This window comes from Manacus vitellinus, unplaced genomic scaffold (assembly GCF_001715985.3).
Source record: "Manacus vitellinus isolate BGI_N305 unplaced genomic scaffold, ASM171598v3 scaffold_4_pilon, whole genome shotgun sequence".
NCBI classification, from domain to species: Eukaryota; Metazoa; Chordata; class Aves; order Passeriformes; family Pipridae; genus Manacus; species Manacus vitellinus.
In genome coordinates, this window is record NW_021940604.1 from 366,515 (window position 1) to 380,065 (window position 13,551).

Consider the following 13,551-nt stretch of genomic DNA (forward strand, 5'->3'; position numbering starts at 1 on the left):
TTATCCAGTTCTTCATTTAGCTTCAATTAGAGTTGGAAACCAATTCAGAGTAAACATTTTAATTGATGAATGTAGTCCCTTCTTGCCAGAAATTGCCTGTAAACAGACCATGACTTCTCCAGAAATACTTACTCTTAGCTGAAAGTTTTCCACAAGCAAACATCTGTCTGTGACTGGCTCACAAGTTGTTCACCACAACTATTCGTTCACGTATCTGAGATCCAATATTTGAGCTGCACAATTAGTTAGCCAAAGGCATATGGTATTGCATGTCTTTTCAGCTACATCTGACTGCCTACTGGAGCAACTTCAGCACAATGCTTGTTGAAAATACTGTATTTACAGAATTAATCACCACTGTATTGCAGCAAATGCTGTCAAACACAAAAGCTCCTCCCCATCAGTGACTTTTGTATTAGCAAACATAATAAAATCATAATAGATTTAGCATTGACAAAAATCTTGGAACAATCCTTCACTCAACTCTGGTTTCAGCCTAATTTAGCACACCTTTAACCTGCATTCATAGAGAACTGGGATGTCTGTAATCATAGCATACAGGTGTATACTTTTGCATATGTATTCCCAGTAACTTTTGAATCCTCTAGACAGTTTTTCTCAGATTTGACAGAGGAGAGATGCAGACCTAAGTTTCATATTTCAGGGAAAGAGATGACTGTACAGAAGCTGCTGAGTCTTTTAGCACTGACAATAAAGGTAAGACTTCAGTATATCCTTTCCCCTACTAGAGGTAAGAGCCCAGACATTCCAAGGTTCAACCTCAGCAACTAAAAGCAAATCAGTTTTCACTGCCACTATTACCCGTCAACTCATGGATTATCATGATTTTGTGCTTTTGTGGTAGGAAGTGCAAGTCAGCCTAACTAGGCTTGTTTTCAATCATTATGATTGAAATACATGATTTTACAGTTTGAAGATAAGAAAGTGTGTTATTTTCCTACGTGGGAGCACTGAAACTGAATGCTGAGAAAAGGATTTTTCAAAATCCTTGTCTAGCTCTGACTTGTCTTGTGTCAAGATGCAATGGAATACAGGAAGGAACTCTGCTAGACCCCACTGAAGTATTTTTGAAAACCTCACCCACATTTTTATAGTGTTACTTTGTATTACTTCAGTTTGCCTACAAATATGAAACAACTTTTTGGTAAAAAAATATTCAGACAGGACTCTTGGGCAGTTTTCTTGAACTTCTAGAACTGGCAGTATGACAGGCTTACAGTTCTCTGTCCTTGCAAGTCTGTGTTCCAAAAACTAGAATTTAATTTGGTTTACAGGGGAGACAAGTGTGCCCATTCCAGCTAATAGGAGAGGTAATGATGTAAGTAGAGACGAACTTGGCCAAGAAACTGCTTATTCAGAAAACCGTTTCAAGAAGGTAGAATCATAGAATCAGAATCTTTAAGGTTGTAAAAGACCTTTAAGATCAACAAGTGCAACCATCAACCTAGCACCACCACCACTATATTCACCATTAAACCATGTCCTCCACATGTTTTTTGAACACTTCCAGGGATTGTGATTCCACCACTTCCCTGTTCAAATGCTTTACAACCCTTTCCATTAATTTTTTTTTCCTAATAGCCTCCCCCGCATACTCGAGGCCATTTCTTCTTGTCTTATCACTAGTTGCTTTGAAGAAGAGGCTGACACCCACCTCACTGTAGCCTCCTTTCAGGTAGTTGTAGAGGGTAATAAGGTCTCCTCTCAGCCTCTTTTTCTCCAGGCTAAACAATCGCAATTCCCTCAGCCATTCCTTATAAGACTTTTGCTCCAGACCCTTAGCCATCTTTGTTGCTCTTCTCTGGACTAGGTCCAGTGCCTTAGCAAGGGGCCCAAAACTGGACACAGGATTAGAGGTGTGGCCTCACCAGTGCCTAGTACAGAGGGAAAATCACTGCCCTGGTCCTGCTGGCCACTCTATTTTTGATACAGGCCAGGATGACACTGATCTTCTGCCCACCTGGGCACACTGCTGGTTCATGTTCCGTGGCTGTCAACTGGGACCTCCAGGTACTTTTCCCCTGGCAACTTTCCAGCCACTCATCCCCCATCCTGTAGTGCTGCATGGAGTTGTTGTGACCTAGGGGCAAGACCCAGCACTTGGCCTTGTTGAACCTAATACAGTCAGCTTTGTGTCATCTATCCAACCTGTCCAGACCCCTCTGCAGACCCTTCCTGCCTTCCAGAAAATCAACACTCCCCTCAAACCTGGTGTTGTCTGCTAACTTGCTTAGGGTGCTCTCAATCCCATTGTCCAGGTCATCAGTAAAGGTGCTAAACAGGACTGGCTCCAATACTGAGCCTTGGGGAACCCCACCAGGGTTAGGCCTCCAATCGGATGTAAATCCATTCACCACCACTCTCTGGGCCCAGACATCTAGTCAGTTTTTTACCCTGAGAAGAGTACATCCACCCATACGATGGGAAGCCAGTTTCTCCAGGACAATATTGCAGGAAATGGTGTCAAATGTTTTACTGTAGTTCAGGTAGACAACAGTCACAGCCTTACCCTCATCCACTAGGCAGGTCACCTGGTCATAAAAGCAGATCAGGTTGGTCAAGCAGCACCTGCCTTTCACAAACCTGTGCTGGCTGGGCCTGATCCCTTGGTTGTCCTGTACTTGTTGCATGATGGCACTCGAGTTGATCTGCTCCATTGTCTTATCCAGCACCGAGGTCAGGCTGACAGTCCTGTAGTTCTCTGGATCCTCCTTCCAGTCCTTCTTATACATGAGCATCATATTTGCCAGCTTCTACTCATCTGGGATCTCTCCAGCTGACCAGAACTCTTGGTAAATTATTGAAAGTGGCTTAGTGAGCTCTTCTGCCAACTTCCTCAGTGCTCTTGGGTGAAGCCTATCCAACCTTATTGACTTGTACTGGTCAAAGTTGCATAGCAGTTTGCTGACCATTCCCTCCTGGATTGTGGGGGCTTCATTCTGCTCCCTGTCTTCCAGCTCAGGGGGCTCGGTACCTTGACAACAACTTATCTTGTTATTATATGCTGATATTAGCATCTGAGGGCAAAGGTATTGCAACACTTCCAGGGCAATGGTTTTAAAATCTTCACGTATCAACTGGACCTCCAGCTTGTTTGTGACTAAGTAAATAGGAGTGAACATTAGTAAAATTACTGTTTGAAAGATTAGCAATTTTATTTTGGAAATTCTCTTCATTTTAGTATTCCTCTCAGTGAGACACTGAATCACTTCCATTTACATTGGAGGATGCATAAATCTAGCAAATCTTGGAAAACTTTGCAGAGACATGTCTCCAGAAGCCCACAGTAGGAGAACTCGACACCTCCCTTAGAGACATATTTTTTTGTTTTGGTTTTGTTTTCTCTAGGTCCCCTTCCCTTTCTCTCCATACCCATGAGGGCAGTTGCTTCTGAGTCATTTTGAATAGTCTGGATTTCAGTTATTAAAAGTTCCTGTTCTTTATCCTCTGAGAGCTTTGCCAAGGTGCTGGCAGCCTGAAAGTCAGTGATTAAACTCCATGCTGCTGTTCAGGTTCAGCAAACAGTAAGTGACAGAGAGTATTTTCCACCTATAAGCCTTTGGGATTCCAAACCACTCATGGCAGGGAGCTCACTGAAGTTTAGGAAGAGCACAAAAGCAGGAAAATTGTGAGGACCAAGACAGCTTTTTGTTATGGCATAAAAAAAATTGTTACAGATTGCACACTTCTTGTGCTGACTTGAGTGGGAGAGCAGTCCCTTCCAGTCTGGAGTTTCCCCAAGGGGCCATGCCAAGGGGAATCTGCAAACCTGGTATTTACTGTTTGTGCTCTCCTTGGTCCAAGAGAAGGGCGCAGGCAGGACCTGGGCAGCAAGAGTTCAGCCCGTCTCACAGCCCTGCTCACATGCATCCCTCCACTGCCCTGCCAGCTCCTCCAGGAACTCCAGTGGGACAGGAAGGGAAAGTCACCTGAGGGACAACCTGCCACGCTGGAATGAGTGGGTGGAGGCCAGCAGCCCAGCCCCAGCCCTGTTGCTCCTCACCTTTCTTCTCAGTGTGGGGACCACAGGCATGCTGAGCCTTCCCCACAGATCAGGATGTACAGCGCAGTGGGTTTTGTGGTGAGCTGGATAAGTGCGCTGTACTTGGGTGACTCAGAGAACATGTCAACTGTGGCACCAAAAATTATATTTACTGAGAGACACTGCCCAAAACAGCATCCTTCTGGAGACAGCTCCCCAGTTTGGAAGGACACTCGCGGTAAGCTTGAAATGCCACAGAAGAATGTGTTAAGATCCTCCCTGATCTCTGTTTAAGTTGTGGCTTTCTGTTGATGTAACGAACAGTCAGGTTCTGGGTTTCATTAATTTTCTGGTGTTGGATACCACCACATGCATCATTCCATCTCCTTCTGCTCTTTTGGCAGGTGCTTCACCACCATCTGTTGTCTTAGCCCCAGAAGACCTAGATACTTTCTTCAAAAGAGAGCAGTGGGAAGCAGGCAATCATATGCTCTTTTAATGACTCAGGGATCAGCATGATGTCCATGGCACCACAACTGTTAACAAAACAATTAATAAGGATTGAAAGAGAATGAGGAGATAAAAAAACATCAGCACGACCTTGTCAGGAACTGATTGCCTCAGACCAATCTAGTTTCTTCCTCTGAAGGGATAAGCCATCTGGAGCATAAAGGGGAACAAGTAAAATTCCTTCAAAAAGGAAATCCAAAGATCTGATCCATGTCTTTTTCTATTTACTATTTGGACTTGGGCATAGACAGAACTCCTGTAAAAGTTATTCACAAGACAGACAAGAATGGGCATCAAATCTAAAATTATTTTAATAAAACAGAGAGACAGTACCAAAATTGCATTATTGACTCACTTTTATTTTTGATTGTGTATAGCTATTTGACCTTTCTCGCTAACATTTTTACCTGGCTGACTGCTTTCCTCTTTATATCTCTGCTTTTCACTTCTGCCTTGTGGCATTTGTCTCTTTCACAAGTTTCTCTATACAGCTTAAAACAGAGGACAAGAAGAAATCCACCTAATTTGTGGTAAAGGAGGTTTTGGATCAATATGAGAGATGATTGTGATTCAGAGATGGTGGGCTCTTGTCTACTAGAAGCTCTGAAGAGCAGATGTGATAAACATCTGTCAGGCCTGATCTCCCAGGGCTAAACCAGTCTCACATTCCAATGGATAACTTTAAGAAAGCAGCTGTGGATCCAGCAGTTGCAGGACATGTGCCTCTTGAAGTTGCAGAGCTATCGACTGTATCATAAAATCCACAGCTGGGTTTTATTGAAAAAAGACAACATTTCCCATCGCTTCCTGCTCAGAGGCAAACAAATCATGCAGCATCTGTGCTTTGGTCAAAGAGAAAATCTTCTACTACTAAAGTATGATTGTATTAATTTAGAAATTCTTCACAAGCATGTTGATGTGTGTACATGGCTCTAGGTACGTCTAGCTGACATTTCAAGAGAAATAAAGAAAAGTGGACACTTTGCACCCCCCACTGATCTTCTCAGGACAGCTGTAGAACTGGAGAAAATCAGCTTAGACAGCATTTTTGCTGGCTGAACTATTCATGACAAACGTTGTGCTGGGCTTCCTAGTAGTGCAGCAAAATTCAAAGTGGCTGCCACAAGAAGGAGGGGAAGGTATGGAGTCATGAGGTTTTATAATGCCTGTCATGGGAGACAAAAAGGGAGGGAGAAGGAATGGCAAGTGATAATCTCCACATCTGGTTCCCTTTCCTCCTGTCCCATCCCTTCAGAGGTGGCAGATTCAGCACAGAAAAAATGCACAGTGGAGCCTTGGCCACTTGGTTGCAGTCTGGTGACTGCTGCTCTCTGTAACTAGAGTTCAGGGTCTCACTTGTCCTACTTTGCTTTGTCAGTGAATTATGAGTTATTTCAACTAAATATTGATAAAATATTGGAACATTTGTATGCGCAGAGCCCAGCTGCAGGTTACAGTGTCAAGTGCTGGCTGTCTGGAGACACTCAATGGGATATCCCAGCCCATACCATCTGTGGGAACTGGGAACTAATTCAACAAAAACCAATGCTACAAGTAGCATGATTCTCTACATGCAATGTGGAGCCTGGCTGGAACCAGCTTTCAAGTGCTGTATTACACTCTGAAGGAATGGTGTTTCTGCACTGGACTGTCGGCCTCCTCAAATAGGAAATCCTGCAAACAGCAGATTTTTGGCAACTTGTGACCTGGGGCATGGCAAGAGCTCTGCCATGCAGGACAGACACCATAGCTTTAACCTCACTGTAGAAAATAAGAACTCCTTTATTTCCCAGTGAGGACAAGTCTGCCTGTCTGAGCGCCAATGATGACTATTTCAGAAGAGATTAATAGAGATTGCTGTAATTTTAACTACCCTTAATGGCAAACTATTCCCATGATGCTAGAAGGTGAAGAGTATAAAATCCCATAGAACTAAGTCATTACAGCAACACAAATAAGGCTGTGAAGACCATATTCAAGTATTTGGTTAAACTTATAGAACAAGAAATCAGCCTTTAAGAAATATAAATCCCTGTATTCTTACAATTAACTTAAGTTTCACATATGTTGTGGTCCTTTATGGATCTGGTACTCTTTCAGTATTAATCCTTCCCTGTTTTCCTACAAGAGCAAAATTCTCAAGAGGCTTTTTAAAAGTGAGAACAAACTGACTGAAGGAAAGCACATAGGGCCAATCTCACTTATTAAAAATAAGGGTATTTTAGAACATGAACGTCTCAAACACTGCGCAATCCATTTTGGTACCTGAAGATTCTTGTTCCTTCATTAATACCTAGGCTTTTCAATTTGATAAAAAGCTTGGCAGCACCTTAAAATGATCTCATTTGATGGCATTTCTTTCCTGGTCTGCCAGCTTGACATTTAAAGAGAATGGTTGTGCCTACGAGTGGCTGGGTGTCTCAGGGGACTTGTCAGCAGATGACAAAAAATTGTCATGTCTGGATATCAGCTCATCACTGAGGCTGGAGTTATGGGAGGACCATTCAGTAGCCGTTGCTGCCTAGAGGAGCATCAAAGATGTTGAAGGTCCTGTGGGATTTGGCCATCTTCCATTCACCGTAAGATAAGCTATGGGGGGAGATGCTAATTACTGTTTATGCAGCCTCTTGGCAAACTTGGCAGCCTGCTCTGAACTGATCCTGCAAGCTGGCAGCCCTTTAGAGGCAGGATAAGGCCGGTCCCGGTCAGTCACAGCACTCCCTTTGAGACCACAGTGGTGTCTCTGCTCCTGCCTAGCCATGGAGGTGGTGATTTCTGTGCACTGCTGGTCATCCACTGCTTTAGGTTTTAGAGCTCCACATCCTTGTCTGCCTCAATCTGAGATACTTACAAGCCAAGACGACCAGGGACACTTGGCAGGAAAGATGTACCCTGGGAGCCCTAGATAGGGGGGCAAATTGCACAGCTTTCTTCTGAAACAACCCTCATCTGCCCTTTTCTTTTACTCTGTGGTCCTTGCAGGTGGACTGCAGGAGTTTATTACCAAAGGAAAGGCATTTCTCATATCCAGCTAAGCCACCTTCAGCACATTTTTACACTTCACCTCAGCTGCATACTTCTCCTCCATTATTCTTCTGTTATCAGCAAACGGCAAGGTTTAGAGAGAGATAACTGCAGCTGGACCCAACACACAAGCCAGCTTACTTTAGTGGGCTGCTATTAATTCTGTGGTTCAACACTGGCAGCCAGAAAGGGAGACAAAAAAATGAGGAGTATTATTTCCAAGTGAATTCCCAAGAGTGCATTCAATTAGAGAGGTTGCTTTTTGACCTTTCACAGGCTTCGTTAAAGCCTCTACCACTTTTCCAGAAAAAACAATTTTGGAAACAGATGGGAGTAAATGAAAAATTTATGTTTGCAATGCCACGCAACCCAAAATGAGCAGAATGATCTCTGCTGAGTACCAGTGTTCAATTAAGAGGAAGCTTATGAAGCCTTCATACTGTGAAACACAAATACTTGCCTATAACCTACTGGGAGCTGCCTCATGAGATAAAAAACATGCACTCTATTAATTCAGCTGTAATGAAATTTTGCATGTAGACTTAGAAAGTGACTTAGAAAGGGGAGCTTATGGATGCTGGTGTTAATCACTACGTGATGATATAAAGCAAGGAAAAAAAACAGGAAAGAATTATTCTTTAGAAACAGCTTTTAAAAATACACAGGGAAGCTCCAAGAAAAAGTCAGAAATAGGTTTGGGAAAGACCTGAAAATTTATTTCAGGGGCCTAAAATCTGAGCAAAGCTGGAGGAATAAGACAGTTTTCAGGTCAGGCTGGTACTCAGAAGAGGTCCCATTGCTTACAAAAATTAAACACTCCTTAATAGGAACATGTGATTCTGTGTTGTTTTTTAGCCCATGTGTGACTCCACTTAAATCCCTTTTGGATATAACCTTGAGGGCCTGCTGATATCCGGAAGAGCTGTTTTCCAGCTCAGAGAGCTGGAATGTTTTGTTGGAAGCACTCTGCATCCCACCTGTGTGGTGCTGTGTGCTGCGCCTGTTACACATTGACAGCTGAGCAATGCTTTCCTGAGTGTAGGTCACGACAAACTGTCACCAGCGAAAAGTGAGATGCAGCCCATCGCTACTTCTTCACTTTGAGATGAACCTAAACTAAGCACTTTAGGCAGGGAACAAATTTAGATTAGGTTCCTTGAACTAGTTTTATCTCTATTCCTATCATATGCTTAATACATTGCTTGTGTAATAAGATGTGGCAGAAAGAATTACAGTAATTTGAACCAGCTCTCCTGAAAAATTTTCTCTAAGCTACTTGAAATGTGAGAGAATGAAAATGGTCACAGCCTTTTGAATTTCAGCAAATTACAGGAGAGCTTTTGGACATCAGAGCAGGAAGAAAACATGGTTTTACCTGTGGAAATCAGTGTAATCAGACTGGTATAAACCCATGTAACCTGCAGTCAGTTCTCACTGAGTAAACTCAGAAGTTCAGTGCTCTATTGCATAGATCATTTCTGTGCTAGTACGTGATTGTACTCTGATCCTTACAAAAAATAATTTGACCTTTGGCCACCAAAGGAGCAGACATCTCTGCAGGCACTTTGTGTACAGAGGGGATGATGATGGTGCTTTTGTCATTAAGGCCACTTGCTGTGAACTCTCTGCCAATGAGCCTTTCCATTTTGTGTTAGTACACAGACAAGAGGGGCCTGAGTCTTCAGCATTGCAACATACTCATGATTTATGGGTATTTTCTTTTCAAAGCATGGTCTCTGAAGTTATTCCTATTCCTCTCTTTTTCTGAAATTCTTGCAAATGGCCATCTCCATACCACATAGGAGAAGTGACTACCTGTTACCAACAACACCAGTGGTGTCTCTGCTGTGCTGCAGGTGACAGGGGTCTACAACAATCATGTGGCAGATTGGAAGCATGCAGGCAGGGAATGACCCCCTGAGCCTTACATGGCAAGGCACCATCCAAGCCAGCCTCGCTGGGAGCCTCGCTCAGGTGAATTAATCTGTGGTCAACTACTGCACCAAAAGTGTCTAACAGTGGCTGGAGCAGAGGCTGTGCATTTTGCTTGTATAGTCTTTGAGACTGTGAAGGGTGCATGTGTTCAGCTGTCTGGAGAACAAATGAACCAATTTCCCTGTACCCAACTGCTTGCTTTACTTCTCTGCAAATATTCTTTTGGAGTCATTAGTGCCCACATGATGGAAGGCACAGCTAACAAAACAACTAAAGTTATCTTCATCTGGAATGAGAATAAAAGTGGTTATTTTATTATGCCAGTTGCAGTCTGTTTCTGCTGGGTGAGATGTGTTTACTGGTTCTGTCATGACCAGCATTAGGTCACACAGTGCTAAAACTCTTGACATTTTCAGCTGTGTATATTTCTAAATGTCAGTTCTAAATATAAATAAATAAATAAGCTCAAACCATGTCTTCCTATGGAAAAAGATACTTCTTAACAATAGCATTTTTAAAGGTCTTCACTGTATTTCATTTGTGGACATTTGAAAATCATTCCATGACCTAGGACTTCTGGTATTTTACAAATAGTTCTTAAGTAAATTTTAGGGACGACGAGACAATAGGGTTTAGAGTTGATCCTAGCACATTGTTTTACTGCTTACATGACACCAGCCACACCAAATGGACATATACTCAGCTGTACGTAAAAACATTCACTTCCTGCTGAAGGGCAATGACAGGAAAGAGGGAAGGAGGAATATTCAAACCTGCTTGTGCTAGACTGACACTTTCAAACAAAGCTTTTAACCTTATAATACTTTCCTACTGCTTCTTATTATCACCCTGTAATCTATCTTTTCAAAGGAAACAAACTACAATAACAACGTAAGTTTATAATTGAGACCATCAGTGAAATCTGCTCCTCTGGAGAGACCACAGGCATGCACTCCCTTCTCCAGCTCTGCAAGTGTGCAGACACTTTCTGCTTCTCTTGTCCGATCACATGGTGCTGACATAGGGCTGCCAAGGCATGAGATATGCTACAGTCGTAGGTGCTTTTTGTTGCATCCCAAACATATAATGGTTTGGGTTGGGAGGAACTTTAAAGATCACCTAGTTTCAACCCCCCTGCCATGGGTAGACACACCTTCCACTAGACCAGGTTTCTCAAAGTCCCATCCAACATGGCCTTGAACATTTCCAAGGATGGGGCATCCACAACCTCTCTGTGCAACATATTCCAGTGCCTCACCACCCTTGCAGTAAAGAATTCCCAAGACTTTCCTCAAAAAGTGTGCCCCTGGTCCCATGGGTTTACCCCAAGGAGAAAAATCTGCAGCTGGGTAGAGCAGACCTAGAAGAAGACCCTTGTTATCCTCAATGGGTCTATCTTGAGACCTGACATTTCTCTTCAAACCTTTCTCCAGCATATGCTTCATTAGGTCTTTGTGTGTCAGAAACCATCCATCAGACAGGAAATATGAACAGAATCATTGAAAGATGTACCCAAGGCTTTAGAGGGTACCAGGGACAGTATTAAAATTTACACCACTAAGTGACTTCCTATGCCACCCTCATTTCTTTTCAGAACAATATGTGTTGCAGTTTAAGAAGGGACACAGACATCACAGAGCAGGAAAAGGAAGCTGCTTGATGATAGCTGAAATTAGCCACTGAAACTGGGAGATGGAAGGAAGAAACGTGAATTGTCTCTGGTGAGATCAAATCCTGCTCAGCTGCAGGCAGGTTCCCACTGAGGCAGGCAATGTACCTGTGCGCACTGATGAACTTAATTGCAGTTATGTTCACTTCTGCAGGGTTTAGAAACTTGAGCCAGTCTTCTCCTTGAGGCAAGAATGTGTAGCCAGCCAAGATCCAAAGTTATTTAAAGAAACACTGCATAAAGAGGAGGAAAACATTTATTCTGTGCATCTAGCCATATAGACTCTTCTGTTTACATTAGCCAAGACTTTGGGGAAATACATAAAAATGGAGGTTGATAGCTGCATTAGGTCCAACTGTGTATCAGTGAGAAGATAAAGTTAGTAACACTTCATACCAGTGTTTCCCCTCCTTCAAATGCTTCTTCCCTGTGATCCAGAAGCTTTGGGACAATGTCTATATTTCAGTTTTTCAAAGAGATGACAAGTTGCATGGCAATGATATTATACTTTTTATTAAATCTCTGAAACTAGCACATTGCTTGCTGTTGATTCATTTAGCAACTCTTGTCTTGAACTGAAACAGATGGAATTAGCACAAATATGGTGTTGTTAAGGTTTGGCACTTGGCGAACAAAGGTGCTTTGTTGCTACGAGACCAACTTCTAACAGTACATTTTTAAAACACAAAATTAATGTTTTACTCTTTGCATATTGATATCCAATGTCATGCATCTCTAGTAATCCACTTCTCAGAGCAAAATATTCCACTCCTGGAGTCCAAATTTTCCTGTCTGCTTGTGAGCTATGAGTCTATAGCACACAGGAAAAAGTGAGGCTCATCCAGAAACCAGCAGTTCCTCAATGTTAAGGGCTAGATATTAATTGTCTCCAAGCTGAAACAGCTCTACAAAAACAAGTATCTCTTGTTAGAGAGAAATCCGAGCCCCATATCTCTGATCCATGGGTGTCTTGCTGGGATAACTATTGGCCCCCTAATTGAATGTGTCCAACACAACGTACTTGTCAGAAGAACTGGAAAGTCATATTACTCCACTCTGCACCATTTGGAAAACAACTGTGAAAAATTACCAGGTCAAATCTGACTGTGCTCTCAAGAACTGAGAACAATGAATCTGCTGACAGGACATGATGGAGGCAGGAAAGTGTTCACTGTGTGCCAGTTATATTGAGAAGAAATCAGATTGAACATACCCATGCATGGATTTGTCTCAGAAAGCAAAGATCTGACTCCAATACATCCACTGAAGGCCATGTGATTATGCAGCACTGAGCGAGCATATGTGAGTGTTGCAACAAGCCAGTAAAAACAACAGTCCTTCATGATAAATTACTGTCAATAGCAGGGAAAGCTAGTCACTCAAAAGCTTTTGGAATCAAGCCCTATTGACAGGTAACAATATATCTGTCATCAAATCACAAACAGAAGGAAAAACCATCTCCCATAACACCCATGCAATAATGTCAAAGGAGCAGTGCATGCCTTCAGAGCTGAAGTGCTGCCTGGTCACAGCAGATTCAAGTTCAGAACATCTCACTGAGCTGAGCTTCAGCATCAGACACAGCTCAGCCTCCCCAGGCATATTCACTGGGGCTAGCTTTTCTTCCCTGTGCACCCCTGCCCCAGAGCACCTCAGCAGCTAGAAAACTGAAACTGGAGGCAACCTTCTGCTGCCTCTCAAAGTATGTCCCCATCTCTGTTTTACTGGAAGTATTAACAAGGCAGCTGCTCAGATGGAGAACTGCAAAATAGTCTGCTTGCAGGAGCTGGCAAAACCAGGGCCCAGGGATTTGCTCCAACTCTTGCCTTGTATGGAGCAACTCCAGCCCACAATGCCACTGCTGTGCATGCAAAGAGCACACTCATGCTTTTAACATATGGACATAGGGTTTGCCTTTACCCATCAAAGTGGAACAGGGCAGCTATGGAAAGGCCTTGTTACCAGAAGTGTGTTCTATTCCTGGTCTGCAGGATGCCTGGCACCTCCATACTGAGGCCCCAGCCCGCAGAGCCTTGCAAGACACAGGGATTCCAACAGGACACGCCAGTAACAGCCACCCCATCATTTGCACAAGTTCTGCATGGGACAGGAGCAAAATACTGTCTGCCTTGTACTGATGGGCTTGTGCAGGATGCTGCCGATAAAATGCATCGCCAAGTGACACAGCTCATTCAGTCACTTTCCACACTCCCTCTTTCTCCCCGACTCCCAGTTTGTCTCTGTTCTTTGAAGTCCCGGGAGATTGAATAGCATTAACTTTGCACCTGGCAGCTCAGCCGGCACCTTTCATCTCAAAGCCCCCATGAAACCACTTGCTTTGAAAGTGTGGGAGCTTATAATGGAAAAAGCTTGCCTGGGCCTTGGACCCCACAAGGATATTTCCATTACA